Source organism: Rhipicephalus sanguineus, chromosome 5, assembly GCF_013339695.2.
Source record: "Rhipicephalus sanguineus isolate Rsan-2018 chromosome 5, BIME_Rsan_1.4, whole genome shotgun sequence".
NCBI classification, from domain to species: Eukaryota; Metazoa; Arthropoda; class Arachnida; order Ixodida; family Ixodidae; genus Rhipicephalus; species Rhipicephalus sanguineus.
The window spans coordinates 183325990-183336840 of NC_051180.1; positions in this window are offsets into that span (position 1 = coordinate 183325990).

Sequence of the window (10851 nt, forward strand, 5' to 3'; positions counted from 1 at the left end):
CCGAAGGAGCATCGCCTCGATGCTCAACGAAGCATTCACGGTAAACATAAACGAAAACCTAATGTCATCAATGTCACAATGTGTAGTATGGTTTTAACCGCACCACGTGCACAATCTCGGGTCGTGGCTGTCGGCGTCGTGGTGATTGGCTTCCGTCCGGAAGGACTTCGTAGTTGACGTCGCTCACTCGTCGTAGCACTTTGTAAGGGCCGAAATACCGACTGAGAAGCTTTTCAGAAAGACCTTTGCGGCGCACGGGAGTCCATACCAACACTTGGTCACCCGGTTGGTAATCGACTTGTCTGTGGCGGAGGTTGTAGCGCCGTGTGTCGACGTCCTGTTGTTTCTTGATGTTCACGCGGGCCAGTTGGCGTGCTTCCTCGGCTCGTTGCACAAAACACTCAGCATCTTCGTCAAGATTGTCGATGTTGTCAATGTCGCAGGGGAGCATTGCATCCAACATCGTCTGGACATCACGACCATATAGGAGACGAAACGGCGTGAAGCGTGTGGTCTCTTGCGTAGCGGTATTGTACGCGAATGTTACGTAAGGCAGCACCTCATCCCACGTCTTGTGCTGTACGTCTATGTACATAGACAGCATATCAGTTATCGTTTTGTTCAGCCTTTCGGTCAATCCGTTTGTCTGTGGGTGATAGGCTGTTGTCTTGCGATGCGTGGTGCAACTTAGCTGAAAAACCTGCTCAAGGAGCCTTGCCGTAAACGCCGTTCCTCGGTCTGTGATAACGCAGGATGGAGCGCCGTGGCGTAGTACAACGCTCTCTGTGAAAAACTGAGCGACTTCGGAAGCTGTGCCTTTGGGAAGAGCCTTCGTTTCAGCGTAGCGGGTTAAATAATCTGTAGCGACGATTATCCACTTGTTTCCCGAAGACGACAAGGGAAACGGGCCCAGGAGGTCCATGCCGACTTGATCGAAGGGTGTTCTGGGTGGCTGGATAGGGTTAAGTAACGCCGCAGGCTTAACAGATGGGGACTTTCGGCGCTGGCATTCGCGGCAGGCTTGAACGTATTGTTTAACGCAAGCGGCAAGTTTCGGCCAGTAGTATGACTTGCGTACCCTAGCGAGGGTTCGGGTGATGCCCAGGTGGCCAGATGAAGGTTCGTCGTGGCAGGCAAATAGAATTTCGTCACGAAGCCCTGCTGGAACGACCAATAGATAAGTTTTGTTGCTGGCAGCAGCGTTCTTCTTGTACAACACGCCCTGTCGCAAACAAAAGGATGACAATCCGCGGGCGATATTCGGCGGCAGAGATACGTTGCGGCCTTCTAGATGTTCCATTATAGGTCGCAATCCAGCGTCTGCTCGCTGCCGTGTAGCTAAGTCTGTTATGCTTACGGCTCCAAGAAAAGGGCAGTCATCTTCGAGGTGTTGAGCGGGAGGCTCAACTGGCGCGCGTGATAACGTGTCTGCATCTTCGTGTGCGTGACCTGACTTATACACGATAGTGACGTCGTACTCCTGCAGACGTAAGCTCCACCATGCTAGTCGTCCGGAAGGGTCTCTTAAGTTCGCGAGCCAGCACAGCGAGCGATGATCCGTCACTATCTTGAATGGGCGGCCATAGAGGTACGGTCGAAACTTAGCAAGTGCCCATACGACGGCAAGGCACTCCTTCTCCGTGGTACTGTAGTTGGACTCCGGGCGTGATAGGGTGCGACTTGCGTAAGCGATGACTCTTTCAACTCCCTCCTGCCGCTGTACGAGTACCGCGCCCAGACCGATGTTACTGGCGTCGGTGTGAATTTCTGTTTCGGCTTCCTCGTCGAAGTGCCCAAGAACAGGAGGTGATGCCAGGCGATGGCGAAGCTCGGTGAATGCAGTTTCTTGTTCAGAGCTCCAAACGAATGGTGTGTCGGCTCTAGTGAGTCGAGTAAGTGGTTCGGCAATTTTCGAAAAATTGCCTATGAAGCGCCGGTAGTATGCACATAGCCCAAGGAACCGCCGAACACTTTTCTTATCGGCAGGAGTCGGGAAGGCTGCTACAGCGGTGGTTTTCTCGGGGTCAGGACGAACGCCTTCCGCGCTCACAAGATGCCCAAGGAACTTCAGTTCTTCGTAGCCAAAGTGGCATTTCTGTGGCTTTAACGTAAGGTTAGCCGACCGGATTGCCTCGAGTACTTGTCGTAGTCGCTTCAGATGTTCGGAGAAGCTGGCTGAAAATACGACCACGTCATCTAAGTAGACAAGGCAGCTTTGCCACTTTAAGTCGGCTAACACAGTGTCCATCATGCGTTGGAAGGTAGCTGGCGCAGAGCAGAGACCAAACGGGAGCACTCGAAATTCATAGAGGCCATCCGGCGTGACAAAGGCTGTTTTTTCACGGTCGCGTTCATCAACCTCGATTTGCCAATAGCCACTCTTCAAATCAAGGGAAGAAAAATACTTCGCTCGCCGTAGCCGGTCAAGAGAGTCATCAATACGCGGCAGCGGATAAACGTCTTTTTTTGTGACGTTGTTGAGCTTTCTGTAATCGACACAGAAGCGAAGCGTACCATCCTTCTTCTTGACCAGGACGACGGGTGATGACCACGGACTGTTCGAAGGCGGGATAACGCCATCGTCGATCATTTCCTTGACTTGCTCTTTAATGGCTGCGCGTTCTTTCTGCGAGACACGGTATGGCTGTTGGTGGATAGGTCTTGCGTCATCGTAAGTGATTATCCTGTGCTGCGTGATTGGCGTCTGACTCACTTTAGACGATTGAGCAAAGCACGTCCTGAATTCAAGTAACAGCTCTCGCAAGGCCTTCTTGTGCTCTTCTGACAGTGCGTTGTTGATGTCAACATCTGTTACGGCTTGTCCATCGCGGCTACTGTCTTCACACGTAAAACACTCAATGACGTCCTCCAAGGCTTCAGCGTAGGCGACGGCAGTGCCACGGAACAGGTGAGGATGCTCATTTGTGAAATTCGTGATCATGACCTCGGCTTGACCGTTCCTAATGTCAACGATGCCTCGTGCCACAGAAATTCCAAGCGCCAGCAACAGGGAGACGTTGCACTCTGCCAGTGTTTCACCATCACTTGTACCTTCGGAAGACACCTGAATCATGATACTTGCACGAGGTGGTATTGTCACACTGTCGTCGGAAACACGAAGGGCGGCTGTACGGCGGCAGGTGTCCTTTGACGTAGCCTTGACGGTAGAAAAGGAAATGCAGCGTCTGCGTAGGTCGATTATGGCACCGTATTCCCGAAGAAAGTCCATTCCGAGAATTAATTCGCGGGAGCATTCGCGTAGCACGAGGGAACTGACCAAAAACGTGGAACTTCGTATTTGTAGCCTCGCAGAGCACACACCAAGCGGCGTGACAACATGTCCTCCAGCAGTGCGTACGTGGGACCCGTCCAAGGCATGATAACTTTCTTCAGTAGGCTGGCCAATTTTCCGCTAATAATCGAGTAGTCAGCGCCAGTATCTACTAGAGCAGTTACATTCCGACCGTCGATAAGCACAGGTATGCCCATTGAAATGTCGCCAGGCTGGGATACATGCGTCGTCGAATTTCCGTCGGTCCGATGTCTCGTCGATTGGAGGTCGAGGTCTTCATCACGTCGATAATCAGCGGCCTCGCCTCGAAAGGTCGCTGGCGTCAGTTTTCCAGGTGAGGGCTCGGAGATCGTCCTTGCGGCATCCGACTCCTGTTGCCCGAATAGGATGGCGACCGTGGTGATGGTGAACGCGACTGACGCCTGGGTGGTAGACGCTGCCGAGCGATAAAATCTTCAATTTCGGGTGGTCGCTGTCCGAACCGGGGACGGGGTGAATTGGCAGGAAAACCCTGAAGGCCAAGTCGCCGGTACTGGCACTCTCGGTACACGTGACCCGCCTCACCACAGTGGTAGCAGAGCGGTCGTCGGTCCGGCATGCGCCAAATGTCGGATTTACGCGCTGCGGGCCGAGTGTCCTCAAAAGAAGGAACCGCCTGTGCAGACTGAAGTGTGGCATACGGGGTTGCTGCCGATAGCGGCACTGTTGCAGGTGAGATGTGTCCGAATGTGTCGGCATAACTGGCGTGCTGGAAGCCGCTCACCGGAGGTGGTGTCACCGACGACGGGACGGTGCGTCTCAAAGCGTCGGCGTAACTCACACGTCGAGGTTCACTTGAGGGTGCGAACGCCTGAAGTGGTGCAGGAACCTGAACAGGTGCTTCGCGACGATGCGCTCCGAGCGCATGCTGCACTTCTTCGCGTATGATGCTGGCGATGCAGTTAGTGGTAGGCTGCTGCTGCGCCTGGTGCAACTGTTGCAGTTCGTCGCGGACAACCGAACGTATAAGCTGCCGAAGCGTTTCCACGTCAGTCGGGAATGATCCTGGGCTGGTAGCAGGGGCGTAGCCAGAAATTTTTTTCGGGGGGGGGGGGGGGTTCAACCATACTTTATGTATGTTCGTGCGTGCGTTTGTATGTGTGCGTGCCTATATACGCAAGCAAAATTGAAAAATTTCGGGGGGGGGGGGTTTGAACCCCCCCAACCCCCCCTTGGCTACGCCCCTGGCTGGTAGTATAGGTAGCATTCACTTGCCGATCATACTGGTTCCGCTGCTGCAGCGCCTTCTCCATGGCGACGGCTTCAGTGAGGAACTCCGCAACCGTCTTAGGCGGACTACGAATGAGTCCACCAAAGAGCTGCTCTTTCACACCTCGCATCAAGTGTCGCAGCTTCTTGTCTTCCGGCATGTTTGGATTGGCTCGGTTGAACAGATGGACCATATCCTCCACGTACATAGCCACACCTTCATTAGGCATCTGAATGCGGGACTGGAGGGCCCATTCAGCTCGCTCTCGACGATCAGGGCTGGAGTACGTCTCGAGGAGCCTGCGACAGAACTCGCGCCATGATGTTAGGAGGCCCTTGCGGTTCTGGAACCATGTACGAGCACCATCCAGAAGACTGAAGTAGACATTCCTGAGTTTCGCGTCTTCGTCCCACCCATTGAAATCCGCTACGTGCTCGAACTCAGCCAGCCAGTCTTCCACGTCTTCAAAAAGACCACCACGGAAGGGACTCGGCACGCGCGGTTTTTGCAGTGTGTAGTAAGCGGGTGCACCTGCAGCTGCAGCTGCAGCAGCAGGGATGGCAGCAGGGGTGAGCGCAGTAGTATCCTCCATACCTGTCGACGTTGAAGTTGTACAGCAGGGCACAATCTCGGGGGCCAGTCCCCGAATTCTCCGGCTAGCACGGTGTACTGGCGTAAGTTCCGGTTTCTGGTTCGCGTTCCTGCTACTGGAAGGGGTCTGTTGCATAGGTGAGATTACCCAGCGCCTCCACCAATAAAATGTCACGTTTAATACAAAGGCGACGTGCACAAGGCGGCGATACAAGGCCCCAAGTCCCGAACGGGGTCGGCACAGCACAGCCAAAACAAAGGCACTGGCGCGAGAGCTACTGCGTCTTCGTCTGCCTCTTTCTCGCTGGCATATTAAGCGCGTGGCAATATATATATATATATATATATATATATATATATATATATATATATATATATATATATATATATATATATATATATATATATATATATATATATATATATATATATATTATAAAGAGGTTTATTAGCGGCGACGATATTCGACGATACAGCGACAGTCAAGGCGGGGCTGACTCTCAGCGCGAGCTGCGTTCTCTTCGAGCCGAAGAGGGCGACCCACTAAAAGGTGTTCGAGAGGACGACCCATTAGCAAGTTCGAACGCTTCGCTACAATTACCCCCGGGTAGGAAAAGGGAGCCACCTGGCGACCTAGCAACAAGTCACTATGAGGGGGTCGTGGTAGGGCTTCAGGCGCTCCACGTTGACAATGTCGCGCCCTCGACGGCGCATGTCCGAAGACGGTTCTATGGGTTCGATGAGGTAATTGACCGGGGATGTGCATTCGACGACACGGTAGGGGCCTTCGTATTTGGGCAGTAGTTTGGAAGAGAGGCCAGTTGCAGTGGTAGGGACAGAGAGCCAAACGAGCGCTCCAGGGAAGAACGTGGGCGCAGAAGTGGTGTTGTCACCGCGAATGCTCTTCAGCCGCTCTTGGTTATGCGTAGTGAAGGTCTTGGAGAGCTCACGACACTCCTCAGCAAGTCTGGCCGTGGCAGAAATAGGCGCACATTCAGAGCGATCCGGCTTGTATGGAAGTATCGTGTCCATGGTGTGCGACGGGTGCCTTCCGTACAGTAAGAAGAAGGGTGAAAAATCACAGCATATCCACGGAGTGAATGATGATGAGTGGGCGAAGCTGCGGAGGTTCATCGGTAAACCGTGAATCTTCCGTGAATTCTGCCCAGTACATCATCACCGACGTGAGATCGGGCGCGTTTATACTACAGGTTCGATGAGTTATGACGACTTGCAGCTCACTTTAATTTTACATGTACGCTGTGAATTTTCATTGTTTAGAAAACCATTGCTTTAGAATACATCTGGCGTCTTTCGTTAAGCAGCTGGCGTCTTTTCGTTTTGCTTTAGAAACATCTGGCGTTCTTTCGTTTTGCTTCTACAAAACATCTGGCGTCTTTCGTTGGTTTATTTCATCAATCAACGGCGTTTTGAACAAAATTTTTATTGTTTAATCACGCACAGGAGAAATCTCACCAGGCACTACCTTGGAGGTAAACAATGGCTGCTAATGGGAATGAGAGACAGAAGAAGTCGGCTTTTAGCTAACGCTTACACTTCTTATCTAATTTCTCTCTTTTTAATTTTTTATTTTTTAGCAAGCGTTGTGTTAACCATTTACATTATAAAGTACAGTGTGGCCAATCCCCCTTGTGGGTATGAGCCAAGATCTAGGCGACAAGACAAGACAAGACTTCTACTTCTACTAACGTTTCCTACTGGAACATGCCAATGGCTGCTAATGGGGAATGAGAGACAGAAGAATTCGGCTTTTAGTTAACGCGCACGCTGCGAATATTTTATTGTTCAACAACGCACAGGAAAAATCTCCCACCGGCACCACCTTGGAGGTCAAAGCGTAAGACTGGTTACGCACTACGCAAGGGCGTCCGCAGAAATTTTTCCAGGGGGGTGCATCCATGGAGGGGGGGGGGGGAGGTGGTTCACTACCGTGACTTAACACAAGGTTAGTCAATAATATGTAATAACGTGCAAAGTTGGCTGTCAATCCTGAAGGCCGTTTCACACGGATATGTGGACCTTTTGTGTGCTAACGAACGTGTGCAGCGTATTGCTACTGCATAGAAATATATTATCCGAAATTCCAGGGGGGGGGCAGCTGCCCCCCCTTGCACCCCCCTCCGGACGCCCATGGCACTACGACTACTACTACGAGGGACGAACGGGTGCCGCCTTAAGGAGCTTCGCCCCCAAAAACCAGTAGTGCTCTGAGGGGCGGTGTTATAGGCGTAGGTGACGAAGGGCAGAATGGCATCCCAATTGGTGTGATCGGCGGCGACGTATATCGAGAGCATGTCGCCGAGCGTGCGGTTAAAGCGTTCGGTTAGGCCATTCGACTGCGGGTGGTAAGCAGTAGTTTTGCGGTGAACAGCATGGCACTCTTTGAGAATGGCTTCCACGACTTCCAACAAGAAGACCCGGCCTCGATCGCTGAGAAGCTCTTGGGGTGGTCCGTGACGCAGTATGAATCGATGTAGTAGGAAGGAGGCAACATCGCGCGCTGTAGCCGCTGGGAGGGCGGCGGTTTCAGCGTATCGCGTTAGATGGTCAACAGCGACGATGGCCCAGCGGTTACCAGCCGAAGTCAGAGGAAGTGGTCCGTACAAATCGATGCCCACGCGCCCAAACGGACGGTTAGGGCAAGGTAATGGTTGTAGACCTGGTGGCGACACGTGCGTTGCAGGTTTTCGGCGTTGGCAATCGAGGCAGGAGCGAACGAACTTCTGCACGTAGCGGTACATCCTTCGCCAGAAGTATCGTTGTCGAATGCGGTGATAAGTTTTGGATACCCCAGAGTGCGCGCATTGCGGGTCAGAGTGGAAGGCCTCGCATATTTCAGAACGCAGACTGCGGGGTATCACTAGTAGCTACTGGCGGCCGTCGGCGTCGTAATTGCGTCGCTGCAGTAGGTCGTCGCGAACGGCGAAATGGTGGGCTTGACGACGCAACGCGCGAGTGGATGGTGTTGCGGACGGATCAGTGAGCAAGTCGATCAGCGAGGTGATCCATTTATCCTTGCGCTGTTCGGTAGCGATGGTGTGAACGTCGATTGAAGCAACAGCTATGTGAGATACTGAGCAAGGGGCATTGTCGTCAGGCAAGGGAGAGCGCGAGAGGGCGTCGGCGTCAGCATGCTGGCGTCCGTTGCGGTACAGCACTCGGATGTCGTAGTCTTGCAGGCGAAGTGCCCAGCGGGCGAGACGGCCTGAGGGATCCTTCAGTGACGACAGCCAGCATAGTGCATGATGGTCGGTGACGACATCAAATGGGTGGCCATACAAATAAGGTCGAAACTTTGTAAGGGCCCAGATGATCGCCAGGCACTCTTTTTCCGTGACCGTGTAATTGGTCTCGGCTCTGGTAAGCGTACGGCTTGCGTATGCCACGACATATTCGGGGAACCCTGGTTTGCGCTGCGCAAGGACAGCGCCGAGGCCTACTCCGCTGGCATCCGTGTGTACCTCCGTTGGGGCCGTAGGATCGTAGTGGCGTAGTATGGGAGGAGACGTCAACAAACGACGGAGCTTTGCGAACGCGTCGTCACACTCGGACAACCACGACTTTAGGGGTCCGTTACCTCCAAGGAGCTTCGTCAGCGGTGATATGATGGTTGCAAAGTTTCGTATGAAGCGTCGAAAGTACGAACACAGTCCTACGAAACTGCGCAGTTCTTTGACGGACGTAGGTTTGGGAAATTCGGCCACGGCCCGAAGCTTGGTCGGATCGGGAAGGATTCCGTCCTTGGACACGACGTAGCCGAGGATTGTCAGCTGCCGTGCTGCAAATCGGCACTTCTTCAGATTCAGTTGGAGGCCGGCGTTGCGCAAACGCGTCAAAACATGCCGCAGACGTTGGAGATGCGTGGAGAAGTCCGGAGCGAAAACCACGACGTCGTCAAGGTAACACAAACACGTGTGCCATTTCAAGTTGCGCAGAACGGTGTCCATCATGCCCTCGAAGGTCGCAGGCGCATTACACAGACCAAACGGCATGACGTTGAACTCGTACAAGCCGTCGGGCGTGACAAGGGCTGTCTTCGGTCGAGAGTCATCCGCCATGGGCACTTGCCAGTACCCCGAGCGCAGATCAAGAGCTGAAAAGAATTCGGCTCCTTGCAGGCTGTCAATCGCGTCGTCGATTCGCGGCAGCGGATAAACATCCTTGCGAGTGATCTTGTTGAGCCGTCGGTAGTCCACACAGAACCGCACGGAACCGTCCTTCTTCGCAACGAGAACAACGGGAGACGCCCATGGGCTGTCCGAGGGCCGAATAACGTCGCGTCGAAGCATATCGTGGACTTGCTCATTAATGACCCGACGTTCTGCGGGAGACACGCGATATGGACGTTGCCGCAGTGGTGGTTGGGCGCCAGTGTCGATGCGATGCGTAACAACGGAAGTGCGGCCAAGAGAAGTTTGCCCGATATCGAAAGAAGAACGAAATTCTTCCAGCAGGCACAAAAGTTGGGAACGCTGGACCGATGTGAGGTTGTCAGCAATGGAGGACCTAAACACATCAGTAGGTGACGAATCGGACGTGGAAACAGCACTGAGCATACGGGAACTGTGACAGTGCGTGTCGTCGGGTGCGTCCATAACTTGTGCGTCTTCGAGGGGTTCCACTCTGCCGAGACATTCCCCTCGCACCAACGTAACAATGAACGGGGATGGGTTGGTCACAAAAACATCCGTGTCGCCCTGGGTGATTTCCACGGTCGCAAATGGCACCAGCAAGCCTTTCCTAGTGAAAACGCGGTCACATGGAGAAAGGAGTGCAACGGCGTCGCAGAGACCGGTGCAATAGACTGACACAGCCGTTGACGAATTTGCAGGAACTGTGATGTCGTTTTTGACGAATACCTTGGTCGCAGCCGATGAACTGTCTGCCGGCGTCAAATCTGAGAACGGTGAGAGCTCTATTTCGGCTGGTGCGCAATGAATGACGGCGTCGTGGCGGGCGAGAAAATCCCATCCCAGGATGACGTCGTGAGAGCATGAAGAAATTATAATGAATTCGACGGCGTACAGAGCGTCCTGAATGATGACTCGGGCGGTGCATACCGCCGTCGGGTGAATACTTTGGGCGCTGGCGGTACGGAGGGAGAGCCCGGAAAGTGGCGTCGTCACTTTTCGTAGCAGGCGGCTTAGTTTAGCGTCCATAACGGATACGGCGGCTCCAGTATCGATAAGGGCAGAGGCGCGAACACCGTCCACAAAAACGTCTATCACGTTCGATGGGCTTAGCTGAGGGCTTTCGCAGTTCGATAGCGTCGCAGCCCTTGCCTCGTGGACTGCGACGACTAGTTTTCCTGATCGCGTGGGACCGGACGTGGCCGCATCGGTGACAGCGAGCGGCGTCGTGGTGACTGAGAACGGCGGGTAGATGCAGCTGGGCGAGACGTCGGCGACGGAGGCGTAGGTGGGTCGTAATACGGGCGGTTCGACTGGCTGGTGGCAGGCGACACGTCTCTGGGCGGCTGCACGCGATTGCAATAGCGCGCCACGTGGCCGGCGTAACCACATGCGAAGCATATGGGGCGATTGTCAGGTGTGCGCCATCGGTTCGCTGGGGCAGGGCCCGCCCATGGTGCAGGACGGGATTGACGGGGCGGCAACTGGTAGGACTGCATGGTGGGCTGCAGTCGTGGCCTGTGCGTGACGTCGGCGTAGGTTACCGGTACATCCGCTTCGAAAGAGTG